This window comes from Pan paniscus, chromosome X, assembly GCF_029289425.2.
Source record: "Pan paniscus chromosome X, NHGRI_mPanPan1-v2.0_pri, whole genome shotgun sequence".
NCBI classification, from domain to species: domain Eukaryota; kingdom Metazoa; phylum Chordata; class Mammalia; order Primates; family Hominidae; genus Pan; species Pan paniscus.
Genome location: NC_073272.2, coordinates 11617267 through 11637713, shown reverse-complemented (window position 1 = coordinate 11637713; position 20447 = coordinate 11617267). Strand labels below are relative to the sequence as shown.

Here is a 20447-nt window from a genome sequence, read left to right as displayed (position 1 = left end):
ATGTTGTCTCAAAGAAAATAAATAAATAAATAAATAAATAAGGTGGAGAAAGAGCACTGGGGAGGAATGGCCAAGAGCACTGATGAGCAACACCAATTTACTTCGCAATGAGCCCATGGCTTCCCCTTGACCTCTTCCAGGTGAAGTTCCACGAGCTGCCTTGGCAACACCTGAGCAAAGCAGTGAGCACCGAGCTCTGCTCCCTGTTTTGGAGGGAGCTCTGCCTCCCTGTCTTGCCGGCTCGGTTCTGCAGGCACCTATACAGCATTTCCCATGCGCACAACATTCTGGAGGACATGCAACACCACACGGAGTGTCTGAGCCTCTCTTTTCTTCCAGCAGATTCCTCCCTCTGGAGGACACCACCTCCTCCTGACAGGCTTCCCCAGCACTCTCCTGGGGCGTGGGACTCAACCCATGCTGGGGACCACGGTCCTGGGATAGGGTGACAGGTCCAGCGCTGCAGCTCTCGGCTCAGCACCAACACCACACTGAGATGGACCCCCGTTTGCTGTGGGGGGCATCGTGCGCACTGGCAGATGTTGAGCAGCATCCCTGCTCTCCACCTACAAAGGCCAGTGGCATCCCCCCATCTTAAGACAACCAAAAATACCTCTGGACATTGCCAAATGTCTGGGGAGCAAAGTCACTCCCAATTGTGAACCACTAGTGTAGATGGGAACCTCAGCGAGGCTTGTCAGGGAGGAACATATCCTTCCTTTGAGTCTGCAGGTCTGTAGAACACAAGCCCAGGGACACGTGTGGCCACTGTGGGAAATGTGCTGGAGAACTAGGCCAGCAGGAAGGAGGCCGTCGGATCTCAGTGGGGTGGGACAGGGAGACACAGTGGGTCCTCCGGCATGCCTGAAAGCCCCTCGAGACTTTCTAGCTGGGGAGTTAATGCAGTCCCTCTCCCACGGAAGCTAATGGTCTAGGCTGTATTTCTGTCACTTGCAACCAAAGTAGTTCTGGCTGTCTGGAGTTGTCTGGAATTCTGTTATCATGTGTGCACGTGCATGCGCACACACACACACACACACACACACACACACAGAGTCTACTTGTGTGTCTCTTCATTGTCAGTGGAGTCCTTCAGCGCTCAATGTCCTAGTAACTAAGTGCTTACTTATGAGGTCCCTAATTAGGAGGTCCGATGCAGGGGTGGGGTAGCTGAAAATGTGTACAGTGATTCATAATATAGTTTTAAACAAAAGTAACCTGCAGAGCAAACATCTCCCAGTATTTTGATTCATTTTCTTCATGATGACCTAGGAGAAGAGAATTTCCAGCACTTTGGGAAAATGTGGAAGTCTGCCTTGGAGAGGAGAGACTGCGGGTCACTACACTAACACAAGAGCCAGAGAGAAAACTGGAAAAAAAGTGTATTCATTTCAACATGGGGCGGTCACAGGTAATAAAACGCCCGCTCCACAACTGGCAGATTCCCGTTACGGAATGAGGACCAATGTGTTCCCACACACAGACAGTGAAGGGGCTCAGGGATGCTTGCTCTGAGGCTGCGGTTTTGTTCCGTGTGTCATTTCCTAGTCAACAGAGTCCCAGGGCCACCTGCAGTTTTCCTTCTCCACAAGGACGCGAGAAGACATTTGTTAAGTAGAAGTAAAGCACTTTCCATTGTGCCGGCAACTCCTCCTCCCATCTCATCTCCCCTCTGTGACTGCCCAGTCACAGGAAAACCTTTGCATGTGGCCACTTCCTGCTTCAAAAACCAACACAAATAAGTCCTTCCCCTTCCTCTGACCCATTACAAAGTAGATTTCTAGTACTTCCTATACACAAAACAAGAAATATCAAATATCTGAGGTTTTGACCTTGGCCAGAGGAACACCTGGTAGACCAGCAAGCAGGGGCCATCAGAGAAGCCGGCTCAGAGTGAGGTGCACCCGCCCCCCCACCCTTACCTCTGCAACCTGCATACACGTTAGTGTTCAACAAGCAAGCCCCAGGACACACTGACCTGCAAGTGAGCTCAGTGGTCAGCTGGGGAGCTCAGCCGGTTCATATGCAGGCTCCTGCTGGTTCGTCTAGTGTGCTGGGGCACTCCCAGCTCTAGCTGTGCCCGCTCCCTATCCCATGTGCCTACTGGGTAAACGGTTTCCTAACTACTAAGCCTGCATGTGCCACATGGTCACATGCATTCTACTTCGAGGGAGCCAGCACACGATTCCAAAAGACTCGACCAAGAGATGGCCACGGGACAGCATCCCTCAGGATTGGGGATTTCCTTTCCACTCCCCACCAACCTAGTCATGCTCCCTGACAAACACAAAGTGCAAGACCAGCAAGGAGGGGTGTGCTGCAGAGGGAGGGGCTCGGCGGGCTAGAGAGACACAGGGTGGGCGTTACCTCCCATAGCAGAACCAAGTCCTGAGGATGGATCCCTGGCCAAGCCCCACTGTGCGGGCCTAAGGAGCTCCCTGCCTCTGGACAGGCACCCCTGGCTCCTCCAGGTCTTGCCAAGGTCATCCTGCCTCTTCAAGGACCAGACTCTCTTAAACACCTGAAGCAAACTTCAGCACAAAGAGAACACACGAAAGAAGAAGGTGCGAAGACCTTAACTAAGGTTCCCTAGGGGTCCCAGCCCTAAGGCCAAGGGAAGGATGACACATTAGGGAGAATCTGACAGTGGATAGCAGTGGCTCCTAACTGGCGTGTGCTACAGACTGAATGTGTGTGTTCCCCCACCCACAAAATCCATCTGTTGAAATCCTGATCCTCATGGTGATGGTGTTAGGAGGTGGGGCCTTTGGGAGGTGATTACGTCATGAGGGTGGAGCCTCATGAATGGGATTAGTGCCCTTATTAAAGGGACCCCAGAGAGCTCTGTTGCCCCTTCCACCATGCATGGATACAGCAAGAAGGCACTGTGTGAACCAGGAAGCCCTCACCAGACACTGAATCTGCCACGCCTCGATCTTGGATTTCCAGCCCCCAGAACTGTGAGCAACAAATGTCTGTTGTTTTTGTTTGTTTGTTTGTTTTTGAGATGGAGTTTTGCTCTCGTTGCCCAGGCTGGAGTGCAATGGCATGATCTCAGCTCACCGTAACCTCCGCCTCCCAGGTTCAAGCGATTCTCCTGCCTTAGCCTCCCAAGTAGCTGGGATTACAGGCATGCGCCACCACACCTGGCTAATTTTGTATTTTTAGTAGAGACAGGGTTTCTCCATGTTGGTCAGGCTGGTCTTGAACTCCTGACCTCAGGTGATCCGCCCACCTCAGCCTCCCAAAGTGCTGGGATTACAGGCGTGAGCCACCGTCAACTGGTCTATGGTCTTTTGTTATAGAAACCTGAACAGACCAAGACACAGTGACTGTGGTCCCCATCCCCTAGACACTTGGCAATGTCTAGAAACAGTTTTGGTTGTCCTCATTTGGAGACAGATGCCAAGATGTTGCTAAATATCCTACAATCCACAGAAAAGTCCCCACAGCAAAGAATCATCAAGCCCCAAATGTCGATAGTGCCATGTTGACAAACCACATCTACGGCACTAACCAGCTATTTCGGTTTCCCCTCTGAAACAGTCTTTTCTGACAAAAGTCAGTGTTTTCCTCAGTTTCCCTCCCCACTCTCCTGTGTGTAGTTCCACGGGTTCAGCCTTAAGCCTTCCTCTAACGCACAACAGAATCTGACTTCTCTCGCCTTCTGCCTAAACTCAGAACTCACAGATGCCTCTCGTGAGACCCATGCATTCAACACATGGTGTTAACGTCTGGCCTTTGCCAACAGGCTGGATAGTTATCTAAGAAACTAGGGGTTGTAATCCCAGCACTTTGGGAGGCCGAGACGGGCAGATCACCTGAGGTCCAGGAGTTCGTGACCAGCCTGACCAACATGGAGAAACCCTGTCTCTACTAAAAATACAAAAATATTAGCTGGGCATGGTGGTGCATGCCTGTAATCCCAGCTACTCGGGAGGCTGAGGCAGGAGAATCGCTCGAACCCAAGAGGTGGAGGTTGTGGTGAGCCAAGATCGCGCCATTGCACTCCAGCCTGGGCAACTAGAGTGAAACTCTGTCTCAAAAAAAAAAAAAAAGAAAAAAAGAAACCAGGGGTTCACTTGAGACCCTGTAACAGCTAAACTGATACATTTTCTTAGCCACAAGCTGCTTTCTTCCAGTTTAATCTTTGGGTGAAGGATAAGAATTATCAGGCTCTATGTCGGAAATTCATCAGGATGCCACTTCCAATTCAGCTGACCCCACTTTCCAGACAGATGGCTGTGGCGATCAGCGACTCTAGGCAGCAAGAAAATTCAGGCCACCATCCAGGCGCCAGCACTCCCCCTGCTCCGTGTACATGGCAAAAAGAGATTCAAGCAGTTAAACTCATAGAACCAGAAAGTGGAATGGAGGCTACCAGGGGCAGAGGGGAGCAGGGAATAGCAACAATACGTATTTCTGCCAGGTGCGGTGGCTCATGCCTGTAATCCCAGCACACATACAAAAAGAAAGAAACGTATTTCTCACAGCCTGGAGCTGGGAAGTCCAAGATCAAGATGGCAACATAATCAGGTTCTGGTGAGGGGTGTCTTCCTGGACTGCAGAAGGCCACCTTCTTACTGTGTGTGAGAGAGGGAGACTTGCAGAGCCCAAGACATGCCAGTGTGAGTCTGAAATAATCTAATGTATTTTCTGAAACCATTAGCTAATGATTCTTAAAAAATAAAAATAAAAATAAAAATAAAAATAAAAATAAAAATAACTGGGCCGAAATGCTCTCCTAAAAGCATCAACTGAACCTGAAACCTGAATAATATTGTATTAGATCTGAGCCCTTGGTTTTCTCATCCTGAAAGCATGCATGATAAATAAGCTTTGTACCTACCCCAACTAGACTGTCGTAATGAGCATGTTCAGATCACTCTGCCGCAACCGGCAGGTGTGAGTTCTGTTTTCAATCTGAATCATACTTTCTTCTAGCTTAGAAATACCTTCGCTTGTGAGTCACCTTCAGGCAACCGCAATTTCCCAACTTCCAGATTCACCATCCTTGTTTTCATATATTTAAAAAAATGCCTTGTACTAGGACTGGCTCCCAGTCTCTTGGCCCTAGAATCTCAATGTGTCCCTGCCACCCTAAGGGCTGAAAAGGAATCGGAGTGTGTACGGATCAACAGCGGCCCCCATCATGATTGGGCATCATTGGAACTCCACCTGCAAAGGATGGCTCTGGTCCTTGTCACCACAAACCTCTGGGGTCAGCTCTTAGCCAACAAAGCAATCACACCTACTGCAAGGGCACTGGAAAAGTGGGGTCTCTGACTAGTGCTGCTGGTAACAGCTAGCATGTGTAGACTGGCGACAGCTACTCAGCCCCAGGGGCCAGGTGTGGTGGCTCATGCCTGTAATCTCAGCACTTTGTGAGGCTGAGGTGGGTGCATCACCTGAGGTCAGGAGTTTGAGACCAGCCTGGCTAACATGGTGAAACCCCACCTCTACTAAAAATACAAAAGTTAGCCGGGGGTGGTGGCGCATGCCTGTAGTCCCAGCTACTCAGGAGGCTGAGGCAGGAGAATCACTTGAACCTGGGAGGTGAAGGTTGTAGTGAGCCAAAATTGTGCCACTATACTCCAGCCTGGGCAACAGAGAGAGAATCCGTTTAAAAAACAAAAACAAAAACAAAAACAAACAACCCCAGGAAGCATTACCTTCCCAACTTCAGATATGTGAAAATTGTGCTCAAAGGTTTTAAATCCAAAGTCAATCAACACAAAGGATTAGCATCTGGTTTACTAACTCAAAGATAGTGCTATGGTCCTTACGCTACACCCTGCTGAGGTATCATTTGCCTGTTCAAAATAGAAATAACCGTTGCTTGCCATTTGTAAAATTGTATGTGTGGATGAAGAGACAGATAGACAGATATAGACAGACAGGAAAGCTGGGCACAGTGGCTCACACCTGTGATCCCAGCACTTTGGGAGGCAAGGCTGGAGGATCACTTGAGCCCAGGAATTCGAGACCAGCCTGGGCAACATAGTGAGACCCCATCTCTACAAAAAAAAAATAACATTAACTGGGAATGATAGCATGCACCTATAGTCCCAGCTACCAGGGAGGCTCAGGTGGGAGAGTTGGAGGTTGCAGTGAGTTAACATCATGCCACTGGTCTCCAGCCTGGGTAAGGCTTACTCTGACAGAACAATACTCTGTCACTAAAGCAACAATAATAATAATAATAAGAACAATAACTTCTTCCCTGGAACACATATGAGGAACGGATAAGAGAAAGTCTATCAGGCTGAGGTTCCCAAGCACCAGCCTATGATCAGAAGCCTCCTTCGAGAAGGCCCTTGATATGGTTCGGTTCTGTGTCCCCACCCAAATCTCATCTTGAATCGTAATTCTCATAATCCCCATGTGTCAAGGGAGGGACCAGGTAGAAGGTGATTGGATAATGGGGGCATTCCCCCGCCATGCGGTTCTTGTGATAGTGAGTTCTCACAAGATCTGATGGTTTTATAAGGCAGTTTTCCCTGCTCTTGCCTGCTCTCTCTCGACTGCTGCCACGTAAGATGTGCGTATTCCCCTTCCACCATGATCGTAAGTTTCCTGAGGCCTTCCCGGCCAAGTGAAACTGTGAGTCAATTAAGCCTCTTTATAAATTACCCAGTCTTAGGTAATTCTTTATAGCAGTGTGAAACCCTGCCCTTAAAGGGCAGGACTGGGGCAGGACCTGAGCCTCTGCATTTTGGACAAGCTCCCAGAGGAAGCTGATGCTGCTGATGGGAAGAGCACTCTTAGAAAAGCCCTGCTGGAAAGCATTTAGCCTGGCACCTGCTAGGTCCTTCGCTAGTACCCCATACAATGCAGCCCAACCACCCCGACCCGGAAGGACCCTATTCTCTCAGCGGAGGAAGGCCTCCTCCCTCCTCCTTGCTCCACCTCCCCACACAGCAGCACCACTTACTTTCCCAGAACTGCTTGGGTCTATTGGTCTCCCTGCTCCCCAAGGCAGGAGAGTGCATTCCATACTCCCTGGAGCTCCTTCTGCTTGAAAATCCCTCGGCCCCAGCCTCAGCACAGACTACACCTTTTCCCTTCCTGTGACACCTTGGCCACCAGAGCCTGACCAAAGGTTGACGTGCTCCCTTGCCTCAAACCAAAGAGAACCAATGTGGCCCCCTCGAGCTCAGAAAACACACCCATTCATTAAACTCAGGCAGGCCCCTGGCCGGGGGGACTCAATGTTCACCGTGAGCTTTGCAGAGAATGCTTGGTGCCTGTCTGTTAACCTGCCAACAAGAGTCAAGGCTAGCTGGGCGTGGTGGCTCATGCCTGTAATCCCACCACTCTGGGAGGCTGAGATGGGAAGATCAGTTGAACCTGGGTGGTTGAGGCTGCAGTGAGCCCAGATCACGTCACTGCACTCCAGCCTGCGTGACACAATAAGACCCTGTCTCAAAAAAAAAAAAAAAAAAAAAAAGAAAAAGAAAAATGTCAAGGCTAACATGTAAGACCATAACCCTCCATCTGGGCTACACTGGACTCTCCTGGTGTTCTTCAGAATCACCAATACCTGCCCCTGCCCCTCCATCTCCTGACTAACTGGCCTGGGGTGCAGCCTGGCCATCAATAGCGCTTCGCAGCTCCCCCAGGGAGCACAGCCAAGGTTTCACCACTGTACTGGAGGAATGGAGTCATCCCCCTTCTTTTATTTAACTGAATACACAGTAACATTTCCAAGGGTCTGTTTTCACCCTGGCCTTAAAAGCTGACCAGAGGCCCAAAGACTCAACATTCTCTACCACTGTCCACCTTTCAAAAGCGTTTGAGCCTTGGTGCATTTTCCCAAATCTTGTTCATTCTTTGAAAGATGAGAATGTACATAGTAATCTTTTCTTTTCTTATTGTTTTTCTTTTTCTTTTTTATGGAGACAGGGTAGCTCTCTGTCGCCCTGGACGGAGTGCAGAGGCACAATCACGGCTCACTGCAGCCTTGACTTCCCTGGGCTCAAGTGATCCTCCCACCTCAGCTTCCCAAGCACCTAGGACTACAGGCGTGCACCACCACACCCAGCTACATCTTCTGTATTTTTTTGTAGAGATGGGGTCTCACCATATTGCCCAGACTGCTCTTGAACCCCTGAGCTCAAGCGATCCTCTCGGCTCAGCCTCCCAAAGCACTGGGATTACAGGAGTGAGCCACCACATCCAGCCTCTTTTGTTACTGTTTTTAAATGATGGATAAGAGCTGAAGATAAAGTTATTCTTAGAAATAGAGATTAAAAAAAAAAGGAAAATGATACCTGTCAAAAAAAGAAAAAGGTTATTTAGAATACAATTTAGATGTTCCAATAAACTTCTAATATTCAGAAGTCTCCCACCTGTGTCATCCGAGCCCAGCAGTGAGGCGTGGAGGCCAGGTTATGCATGAAGAGCACAACTTCGGATGACCACAGACCCGCTTGCAAATTCCAATGTGCAAAAACAAGGCAAGGGGAAGAAAGTGACAAAGGTCATGATGGCATAACACATTCACTGAGAACCAGAACTGGACAGGGCGGTGAGACATTAGCCCCCAAAGAACCTGGCCCACCTCAGGCAAGCCATGGAGTTGCTACCGTGAGAGGCACATGCACCCACCCTGGGTGGGGACTATCACATTTGTAGGAGGCGGAGGCCCAGGCAGGCTTGCTCCCAACTGTGGCCACAGGTGGAGTCACCCAGAGGGCTTCAGACACACACAGAGGTTCTGTGGGAACACACACGGTTGTGTGTCATGTTGGGTGCCCAGAAGCACAGCAGGCTACAGATCCACTGGCTTGCATTCCAATACCCAGGACTCCCCTCTAGCTTTCCACCCTCATTCTTCCCAGGGAGCTCAGAAACTGGCTAAGAAAGGGTCAGACAGCGTCAAACAAGCAACTCAAATGTGCAGCCAGGGTCCACAAGGCTGTGGGAGGGAAGCAGCTACTATCTTCCTCACTGAAACACAAACATACACCCACATATGGAACCATAAATGCAGCTCGAGCACTCAGCGTCCAATTAACAACTCAATGCCAGGGAATGCCCATTTCCCAAGGGCCGTGCAGACTGTCCTTGACACTCAAGTTCCTGGAGAATGAGCTACAGACAAGATTGCATCTTTATCAGTGTGGATGTAAACATGCGAAGAGGAGGGGAAGTTACAATGTCACTTTCTCTAAAATGCCAGTTCATTAATTTTGTCAGCCCCAACTGAATTTATAGAACAAAATACCAAAACAGACTCCCACCATGTTGTGAGAACCCAAAGTCTTACAAGTTAAAATGTCATGCTGTCGTGGGATTATTGGTTCAAATATTGCTTTTGTGAAGCAAGGAGTAAGCAACATAGTAAACAGGGCCTCTACTAGGGAGACAGTCCTGGTGCAATAACCCCAGTGCAGGAAGCTAGCTGGAAACACATTCTTCGTGATCTCTTTCATTTTTGTCCAAGAACAGTCTATTACTTTTCCTTTAATATTGAGCTGCAAAGAGAATTTTTTAACCACTTAAGCTATTCCAAGCACATATTATTCCATAACCTTTGTATTTTGATATTTAGGGAGATTTTTCCAAAGCTTCCAATGTAAGAAGAATGACCTTTCATCCAGGAGAAATATTTCCTGGCTTATTCCACTACATCTGAAAACAAGATAAGTAGAAGGGAAACTGCTTTGCTCTTTCATGAAAGCAAACCCAGCACCCCTGCCACCCCCTCCACAATCCCGAGGCCATCTGGAGATGGGGGTCCCAGGGAGAAGGCCGCCCAAGTGTCCCGCAGGAGATGGCTGGGAACATTCCTCTCTCCCTACCCTTGCCAGGTACTCAACCATAAGTGAACGTCCTGATGGTGAAAACAGCCGTGTGAAACTGCCCAGCCCAGCTAAGACCCTGCACAGTTCAAAAGGGCACAACGGTTGTGTGCCGGTTGTGTGTCGTGTCAGGCTCCCAGAAGCACAGCGGGCCACAGATCCACTGGCTTGCATTCCAATACCCAGAACGCCCCTCCAGCTTTCCACCCTCATTCTTCCCAGGGAGCTCCGGAAACCAGCTAAGAAAAGTTTAAGCAATTGCTTTGGTCCAAATGACTTATTTCTTTGTGGGGAGGGGAGGGAGAGGGGCAAAATCTATGGAATGGAAGATTTCTAGGTTTATGCATTCCAGCTTACATATTCTCTTCTCTTACTAGAAATCCATGATCTTTTATTGTATTTTATTCTATTTATTTATTTATTTATTTATTTATTTATTTATTTTTGAGACGGAGTTTCAGCTCTTGTCTCCCAGGCTGGAGTGCAATGGTGCGATCTCCGCTCACTGCAACCTCCGCCTCCCAGGTTCAAGAGTTTCTCCTGCCTCAGCCTCCTGAGTAGCTGGGATTATAGGCATTTGCCACCATGCCCAGCTTTTTTTTTTTTTTTTTTGTATTTTTAGTAGAGGCGAGGTTTCTCCATGTTGGCCCGGCTGGTCTCGAACTCCTGACCTCAGGTGATCCACCCGCCCTGGCCTCCCAAAGTGCCGGGATTACAGGCGTGAGCCATAGCACCCAGCCGACCTTAATTTTTAAGCTGTTGTTTAAACTAAAAAGATTTGGGGGAAAACCTGGAATGTAAACGAGCCTCATTCACTTCATACCCAAATGTTATTTCTTGGGACGCTGCAGTGGCTCACGCCTGTAATCCCAGCACTTTGGAAGGCCAAGGCAGGAGGATACTTTGAGCCAGGAGACCAGCCTGGGAAACATGGCAAAACCTTGTCTCTACAAAAAATTTTAAAATTAGCTGGGCGTGGTAGTACATGCCTATAGTCCCAGCTCCTCAGCAGGGAGGATCACTTGAGCCTGGGAGGTGGAGGTTGCAGTGAGCTGTGATTGTGCCACTGCATTCCAGCCTGGGCAAACGAGCAAGACCCTGTCTCAAAAAGAAAAAAAAAGAAAAAAAAATGTTGTTTCTCCATGTAAATCTGAAGCATAATTCCATGATTATTACCAAAAACAAAGCAAAAAGCAAAAATGACTTCGTATAGATCCTGCCTCTTCCTGGTAGAAGTAACTACTACCTGATTCTGTTTTCCTAGCACACTATACAATTTTACATGCAGTGAAGACATAACTACAAAAATAAGATCTATTTATGGTGACCATTCAAATAAAATCTTATGTTTAAGAATAACATGAAATTGGCAGAGACAAGATCACTTGAGGCCAGGAGTTCCACACCAGCCTGGGCAACATAGCAAGACCTTGTCTCTACTAAAAATCAAACAATTAGCTAGGCATGGTGACACAAGCCTTTAGTCCCAGCTACTTGGGAGGCTGAGGCAGGAGGATAGCTTAAGCCTGGGAGTTTAAGGCTGCGGTGACCAATGATCATGCCACTGTACTCCAGTTTGAGCAAGAGTGAGACCCTGTCTCTAAAAATATGAAGAAGAAGAAGAAGAGGAAGAAGAGGAAGAAGAAGAAGAAGAAGAAGAATTCTTATTCTCAAAATTGAGTTTTTCCAACAAATTGCTTCATTTCCTGCACAAGCAGTTAGGACAGCGCATTGAAGACCCCCGCTGCCAGTGTTTGCTGGGAGTCCTCAGAGAAGGGACAGAGCCCCAGGGAGGTCTGCTCCTGCCCGGAGGCACTGAGCACTCCTCCTCCTCCTCCTGGCAGTAAGCAAGCATGTTGAAGCAGCCTAGCCACACCTGGGCAGAGAGGAGCTGGTCTGCACCAGATCTGGCCATTCCCTCCGCAGAGCTTTCTGGAGCTGCCACCCGCCTGGCACTGAGCACAGATCCAGGAGCCAGGACTCCCAGGACTGATCCCTGCTCAGCCCTCGCCTCCCCCAGGCAGATGGGATGGAGGGAGGGAGAGGCAAGCAGTCATGCACAGATGCACACCTGTGTTCAGGCACCAGGATTCTCCATCCCTGCACCAGATGCGGATACTGTGCCGTGGTGGTACCACTCACATCCCTTAACTTTTCTCTATCACTGCTGGTAGCACAAGGCTTCCTAATTCCTCCCTGTAACTCCTGTACCCATTTGCCCTTCTATTACAAGTGGTCTTTGCCACCACACCCTGCTTAAAAGTCTTCCATGGCTCCCACTGCCCTGGAGCAAGGCCCTGGCTCCTGCCCACCTCCCCCACTGCAGCCTCCTCCCCCCTTCCCCTAACCTGCAGGCTGCCACTAGCTCCCCAGCCCAGGGGGCCTTCCAGCTACATGCCCTGGAGGAACACCATGTGAGTTTCTCCCTCAATCGGGGTTCACTCACTCAGAGGTGAGGCTCCTTAAACAACACACACTCTTTCCCAGGCCTGTCTGCTCCTGGGTCAGATCCAGCACCAAAAATCACAGCTTAGTGATGATCCCTGTGACACGAATTCAGGGCCACTGAAGAACTGCCCCAGGATGGGCTCTAACAGGGGCCTTCAGGGTCAGCCTCCTCTCAGTGAGGTCTCTACAATTCAAGAATAAGGCTGAACACACACTTCGACCCATTTCCTTTTTTTAAATAACTGCTTTCTTGAGTATAACTCACATACAATAAAATTTACCTCTTTAAAGTATAGAATCAAAGGGTTTTTAGTATATTCACAGAGTTGTGCAACCACCACTCTCTAAGTCCAGAACATTTTCATCACCCCAACAGAAACCCCATGCCTGCTGGCAGACCCTCCCCTCTGCACTCCGCCCCTGGTAACCACCATTTTGCTGCCTTTGCATATTCAAGCATTTGAAGCATTTGCATATTCAAGATATTTGATACCAATGGATCATACAGTATATTTCTCAACCCGTTTTCACTTCAAATACTAAATAAAAGTTAGCAAATGTGGTAGCAAATGTGGTGGGGTGCAATATTTATTACAACCAACAGGCTTTAAAATTTCAGAAATTCCTGGGTTTCAAAACACGCATTACATGTAGGAGAAAAGAAATAAATCCACCTTCCCAGACCAGGTACCAGGGGCAGAGTTCACAATAAGCTAACAAAAAGCCACAACTGCTCCCATTTTCCACATTTACCCCCTCCTTCTTGCAAAGTACCCCAAGCAAGCTCAGGCTGTAGTTTGAAAAACTTCCCTGACGCCTCCCCCACGTCCTCTACTGGTTCAGAGAAGTGCTGCTTTAGAAACTGGTTCTGATTTCAGTGTGTATAAAACCATCTGAGCCAGTTGTTAAAATTCAGGTCCCTGGGTCCCAGCAACCGTGATTCCGAGGTTTTGCACATGCTAATTAGAATGCAAATGGAAGACAGGCCACATCTCTGTAGAGCAGTTGTACAGAGAACTGCTCTGCTGTGTGGAGCCAGCATTAGCATCACCCAGATGATTCCTAACTTCTGGTTTGGGGTTCAGTAGGTCTAGAGTGGGGTCCAAGAATTTTCATCCCTACCAAGTTCCCAGGGGATACTGATGCTGCTGGTCTGGGAACCACACTTTGAAAACCACTGCTTACCAAGGACAGCAAGCCCCAGCCAGGATGCCAATTACTGCTCAATGCCTGCTTTTGTAAATAAAGATTTATTGGCACACAATCCTTTCATTTACATACTGTCTACAGCAGCGTTCATGCTATACAGCACAGAGGAGTAATTTGGCCCACAGAGCCAAAAATATTTACTCTCTGGCCCTTTACAGAAGTCTGCTGGCCTCTAGTTTGCAGAGGATCATCTAAACATTAGAAATATCCTGACCATGTCTATTGTCAAATTGAGACTTCTGGTACTTCATACAGATTTCAGAGAATGGAGGACGTGGAATTTTATTAAAACCTAAGGATTTTTTCAAAAGAAAAAGGAAGGCCAGGTACAGTGGCACACACCAGTAATCCTAGCAATTTGGGAGACCAAGGCAGGAGGATCACTTGAGCCCAGGAGTTTGAGACCAGCCTGGGCAACATGGTGAGAACTCATCTCTAAAAAAAACCTTCTTAATTAGCAGGGCACGGTGGTGCACCTGTAGTCCCAGCTACTTGGGAGGGCTGAGGTGGGAGGATTGCTTAAGCCCGGGAATTCAAGACTGCAGTGAGCTATGATTGTACCACTGCACTCCAGCCTGGGTGACAGAGCAAGACTCTGTCTATTTAAAAAAGGGTGGGGGAGGAATGCAGGCTGCTTCTAGAAGCTGGAAGCTGGCTGTGGCTGGAGCAAAGAGGGTGGGAAAGGATGGAGGGAGGGCCACATGTTGAAGACCCAGTTACAGAAGCCTCTGTGGGCCATAGGATGGTGCCAGCTTCAGTCGACATATGATGAGACTCTACTGGACAACTCTTCATATTTACAAAAAAAAAAAAAAAACTGCAATAAAATAAATCTTGAAGCTCGAAAAACATAATCTGAAAAAAAAAATTTTTAAAGGTGGAGGGAGCCAGGCATGGTGGCTCATGCCTGTAATCCCAACACTTTGGGAGGCCTAGGCAGGCAGATCACTTGAGGTCAGGAGTTCAAGACCAGCCTGGACAACATAGTGAAACCCCATCTCTACTAAAAATAAAAATTAAAAAAATTAGCTGGGTGTGGTGGCAGGTGCCTGTAGTCCCAGCTACTCAGGAGGCTGAGGCAGGAGAATCTCTTGAACCCAGGTGGCAGAAGTTGCAGTGAGCCAAGATCACGCCACTGCACTCCAGCCTGGGCAACAGAGCGAGACTCCCTCTCAAGAAGAAAAAAAAAAAAAAAAAAAGATAAACTGGCAGGGTGGACTCAACGTGATGCCTGCTAGGAGCAAGGTGACAGGGAAGCATGAAGGACAGCGCTTTTCAAGCCTGGGAGAGCAGGGAGGCCTTCACCAGAAGAGCTGTCGCGCAGCCATTAGTACCTGTATTGGGGAAACATAGCATACAAGCAAGACGCTTACAGCCTCAGTGGTGAAAATGTTTTCACATTAGAGACCGAGAACTTTTGCAGTTGTTTGTGTCATCCCTTCTTCTCCAGACAGAAGATATAAAAAAGCTGCAATCAAAGATCTCTTCATCTTATTGATAAAGCCACCAATAAGCCAAAATGTCTGTCAACGTCAACCCCAGCATGTCAGACCAGTTCTATTACAAGATGCCCTGTCTGATTGCCAAGGTTGAGGGCAAAGGAAATGGAATCAAGACAGTTATAGTCAACATGACTGACACTGCAAAGGCGCTTAACTGGCCTCCAAGGTATCCCACCAAATATTTTGGTGGGATACATTGTTACATTGTGAATGGATCTCAGGAGGCCAATAAGCTGCAAGACATATTGGATGGACTCATTAAAAAATTTGTTCTCTGTCCTGAATGTGAGAATCCTGAAACAGATATGCATGTCAAGCCAAAGCAGCAAACAATAGGTAATTCTTATAAAGCCTGTGGCTATCGAGGCATGCTTGACACACATCATAAACTCTGCACATTCATTCTCAAAAACCCACCTGAGAATAGTGACAGTGGTACAGGAAAGAAAGAAAAGGAAAAGAAAAATATAAAGGGCAAAGACAAGGAAAATGGCTCCGTATCCAGCAGTGAGACACCACCACCAAAGAAATTAGCCCTCCTCCACATACAGTGGAAGAAGAGGAGGATGACTGGGGGGAAGATACAACTGAGGAAGCTCAAAGGTGCAGAATGGATGAAATCAGTGATCATGCAAAAGTTCTGATACTCCATGATGATTTGGAAAAAACAGTCGAGGAGCGGGCCAACATCCTGTTTGATTTTGTGAAGAAAAAGAAAGAAGAGGGTACCATTGATTTATGTGACAAAGAAATTGTTACTGAAGCAGAAGGACTGGATGTTAAAGCCATGGGCCCTCTTGTTCTGACTGAAGTTCTTTTTAAAGAGGAGATTAGAGAACACATAAGAAATACAGGCACCATTTCTTATGATTTTGTCACAACAACAAAAAAGCTCAATGGTACCTTCTTCATGGCTTTACGTGTGGGGTAGCAATGCACCAAGCTCAGCTTATCTCTAAGATTCCAAATATCTTGAAGGAGATGTATGATGTAGATTTTTTAGAAGAAGAGGTCGTCATCAGCTGGTCGGAAAAAGGCCTTTAAGAAACATGTCTCAAAAGAACTTGCCAAAGAGATTCGTGTCAAAGTAGAACCATTTATAAAATGAAGGAGGCAGAGGAAGAATCTTTTGGTGGTGAAGAAGATGAAGATGAGAACATTGAGGTGGTGTATTAGAAGACTGCCAGTGTACCTAAAGTTGAAACTATAAAGTCCAACAACAAGGATGATGACATTGATATTGATGCCATTTAATGGGATGGATACAATCTAGCTTAACATTGTAATGCTGCAAATTCTTCTCCGTTACCAGCCAGCACAACATGTATGCGCAAAAGCTAAAATGGCTTAACATCAAGCTACACTATACACTAAAAATCCATTACTGTGAGTGGTCTGTAATTAAGCTCAATGAGACATCCAGGGAGTCCATACACACGTCAGTGAGCAGATGTAGTTTGCTTATTTATAGCATGTTTCTTTTTGAAAAACTGGTGGTGGACACATTTGGATCACATTTATACAGTTATAAAAATAAAGATTTGATTTTGGCCATTCTTCAGATATTTGGCTCTGAATGACTTAAGCTGAAGTATCTGGCTCCATTTTCAAATGTTACATCATCGTTTCACCTGATGAGCATTCTTGAAGCCTGCTAGATATTGTTAGGTGCTGAGGCTGTAAAGAGGTCTTCAACAGGATGTAAGGCAAACTTATTTGTAATTACCTTATTCAGCCCATTAAGAAATAGTACTACATAAGTTTTATCTCTAGTCCCTCCAATTGGCATCTGGTAATGTACACTGCAAGGTAGACTGATAACCAAATGACAGTGCAACATCCTACTGAGAAGTGAATATGACCTGAGTGTCCTAGAAATAATTTAACAGCAGGTTTTGAAACTTGGAGAGTTGTTTTCTCATTTCATGTATACTTGCCCTAAATTGTAGTCTTTGAAGTCGTGTGCACTGCACGTTGGGTGAGCCAGGGAAGTTATTACATTAACAACCATTTTGTGTGTACGCAGTAGTTGCTTCGTACTGAGAGAACTTGCTTTGGGGTACAATTAAAAAATAAACTGATTTTATTTGGGGGAAACAGGGAAGGGTGCACTTACTAGTAAACCTAAGCATTAATTTTCAGCTTTTGCCCTTATGATTTAAATTACAATTCCAAAATGTTTAGACATACTGAAAAAAAAAAAAAAAGTTACAGGGAGGTTGGGTGTGGTGGCTCACACCTATAATCTCAGCACTTTGGGAGGCCGAAGTGGGTGGATCACTTGAGGTCAGGGGTTTGAGACCAGCCTGGCCAACATCGTGAAATCCTGTCTCTACAAAAAATACAGAAATTAGCTGGGCATGGGTGATGGGTGCCTGCAGTCCCACCTACTCAGGAGGCTGAGGCAGGAGGATCACTTGAGCCCAGGAATTGAAGGCTGCAGTGAGGCAAGGTCACACCACTGCACTCCAGCTTGGGCAACAGAGCAGGACAACGTCTCTTAAAAAAAAGAAAAAGAAAAATATTCAACAGAAAACCTTACAAACCCTACAATGTTATGATGAAGATACTGCTAATGTCCCCTAAATCTGGAAAATTTAAGTTTGTTGAGGGATCCCCCTATAGCACGGGTTTCTGAAATATAACCAGAAATGATGAAGAGGTGAAGGTTTTGATTTTGGTCTGAAGCTGTGTTGTTGCTGGGAAGTGAAGGAGTGGGAAATGACAAGAGAGCAGCTCATGTCTAAGGGGGGACACCGTCGCGAGCACTATCACCCTTGGGCTACAGGGACCCCGCTCGCTGTCTGAACCCCAGAATCAACCCCATGTCCACTTCGCAGGGAGGGTGAAAGACTCCCATGCTCCTGCTCAGAAAGTAGCAGCAGCAGCAGCAGCAGCAGCAGCAGCAGCAGCAGCAGGGGGTAAGGCTGAGCTAACCACGAACTGCCACCACAAGGACCACAAGGATGCCGGTGACCAGGCATGTCTTCCTGAAGGCTCAGCAGACATGCTGACCACCTCTGTCGGAGCCCTGCAGGGGCCCACACCCACCGGGGTCAGGACAAAAATCCTATGACCTTTGAAAATTGTGAGTTTTAATTTTGCTTCAACAGCCGTGAAGCCAAAATGACCAATCCTATTCTTTTGATTCATCAGGGATGCGCCACCCCTGTGCTCAGGAAATCACAAGCGCTATGCCTGGGGCGCTGAGGTTAAAAAGCTTGAAACACAAGGAAAATACTCAGGAGAATTGAAAACTTGTCCACACAGCAGCATTATTTACAAGAATCACAAAGGAGAACCACCCACATGTCCATCAAAGGATATGAACAAAACCCAGTCCATTCCCATAGGACAATAGCATTCAGACATGAAAAGGAATGACTGATACACACTACAACATGGATGAATCTCCAAACATTATACTGAGATAAACCGGACACAAATGACCACATATTCTACGATCCCACTGACATGAAATGTCCAGAATAGGCAAATCCGTACATAGTAACTGTGATGGTTAATACTGAGTGTCAACTTGACTGGATCGAAGGATACAAACTACTGATCCTGGGTGTGTCTGTGAGGGTGTTGCCAAAAGAGATTACATTTGAGTCAGTGGGCTGGGGAAGGCAGATCCACCCTTAATCTGGTGGGCACAATCTAATCAGCTGTCAGCAAATATAAAGCAGGCAGAAAGACGTGAAAGGAGAGACTGGCCTAGCCTCCCAGCCTACATCTTTCTCCCATGCTGGATGCTTCTGCCCTCGAACATCAGACTCCAAGTTCTTCAGTTTTGGGACTCGGACCAGCTCTCCTTGCTCCTCAGCTTGCAGATGGCCTACTGTGGGACCTTGTGATTGTGGGATGTAATACTTAATAAACTCCCCTTTATAGATATAGATATAGATATAGATATAGGATATAGATATAGGATAGATATAGGATATATATATATAATGGATCTCTATATATGATATATACATATGAGATATATAGGAGATATTATATATATATATATACACACACACACACACACACACACATAATATGTATATCTATCCTATTAGTTCTGTCACTCTAGAGAACCCTAATACAGACTTTGGTACAAAGAGTGGTTCTAGAGGAACAGAATATTAAGGATAGAGTTCTTTTGTGGGTTTTGAGGTTTCTGGAGTTGCCTGCTTAATATGATTAGACTCCAAAATGCTAAGGACTCTACTTCTCATAGTATGGAGAACACTGATAGTCCTTGGCATAAACCATTTAGAGAGTTATGCAAAATAAATGCATTTGACACTCATGATTCACTGCTCGTGAGAGGCAAGGAGTTTAGTGACTCTATACATAATACCTTTGACCATATGTGGAAAACCAAGGAATATAATGAAGTTGGTTGGTTGCTCCTAAGTTCAGTGGGCAAAGTGATGAAAGAAAATGATGAACTTGGGGATTCTGTCTCCCGGCTTCAAAAGCAGATACTGAGCCTCAAATCTGCTAAGATTGCCCTGAGTGAGAGTCTTATCTCCTGTAGAGAAAGAGCTGAAATTGTGGAAAAACAGACACAAGCTCTTATCATGCGAGTGGCTGACCTGCAATGAAAGATGAATGCACAGCCTCGCCAGGTGCCTACTGTTAAAGTGAGGGCATTGATTCGAAAAGAATAGGACCCTGCAACTTGGAATGGGGACGGTGAGGGAGAACCCTGATGAAGCTGGGGACACTGAGTTTGTAAACTCCGATGAACCTTTTTTTGCCAGAAGGAACAGCTTCCCCATCCCCTGTAATGGCAACATCCTTTCCCTGACCCATGGCTGCCATCAGCCTTTCCACCTTTGTCTGAGGAGATAAACCCTGTGCTGCCTGAGGCAACAGTGATGGCCTCCCCTGAGGCAATTGCCAGGCAAAATATGTTGATTCTTCTTAGGAGCCACCCCCGACACCCCTGTTTGCTTCTAGACTAAAGTCCCAGCAGGCCCCTAGAGGTGAGGTTGAGAATGTGACCCATGAGGAGGTGCGCTACACTCGAAAAGAACCATTTGAGTTCTATAACTGATATAAACAGAAATCTTGGAGAACAGGCATGGGAATAGATATTAAGGGTATGGGATAATGGTGGAAAAAACACAGAGTTGGATCAGGCTGAATTTATTGATTTGGGCCCACTAAGTAGGGACTCTGCTTTTAATGTTGCAGCTGGGGAGTTAAAAAAGGGTTCTAAGAGTTTATTTGCTTGGTTAGCTGAACTATGGATTAAAAGATGGCCCACTGGGAGTGAGCTGGAAATGCCTGATCTCTCTTGGTTTAATGTAGAGGAAGGGATCCAAAGGCTTAGGAAGATTGGGATGGTGGAGTGGATTAGCCACTTTAGACCTACTCATCCCAGCTGGGAGGGTCCAGAAGACATACCCTTAACCAATGCCTTGCAAAATAGATTCGTGAGGGCAGCACCTGCATCTTTGAAGAGCCCTGTAATTGTTCT

At 46.9% G+C, this 20447-nt stretch overlaps 1 protein-coding gene and 1 pseudogene across 2 annotated transcripts in view; one reads left to right on the top strand and one right to left on the bottom strand.

Annotated features, from left to right (window-relative positions):
- SHROOM2 (shroom family member 2) overlaps positions 1-20447 on the bottom strand; it is a 161970-nt gene that overhangs the window by 114202 nt on the left and 27321 nt on the right. The gene's annotated exons all lie outside the window — the stretch shown is intronic.
- Positions 13771-16219, top strand: LOC100973374 (eukaryotic translation initiation factor 5-like; annotated as a pseudogene).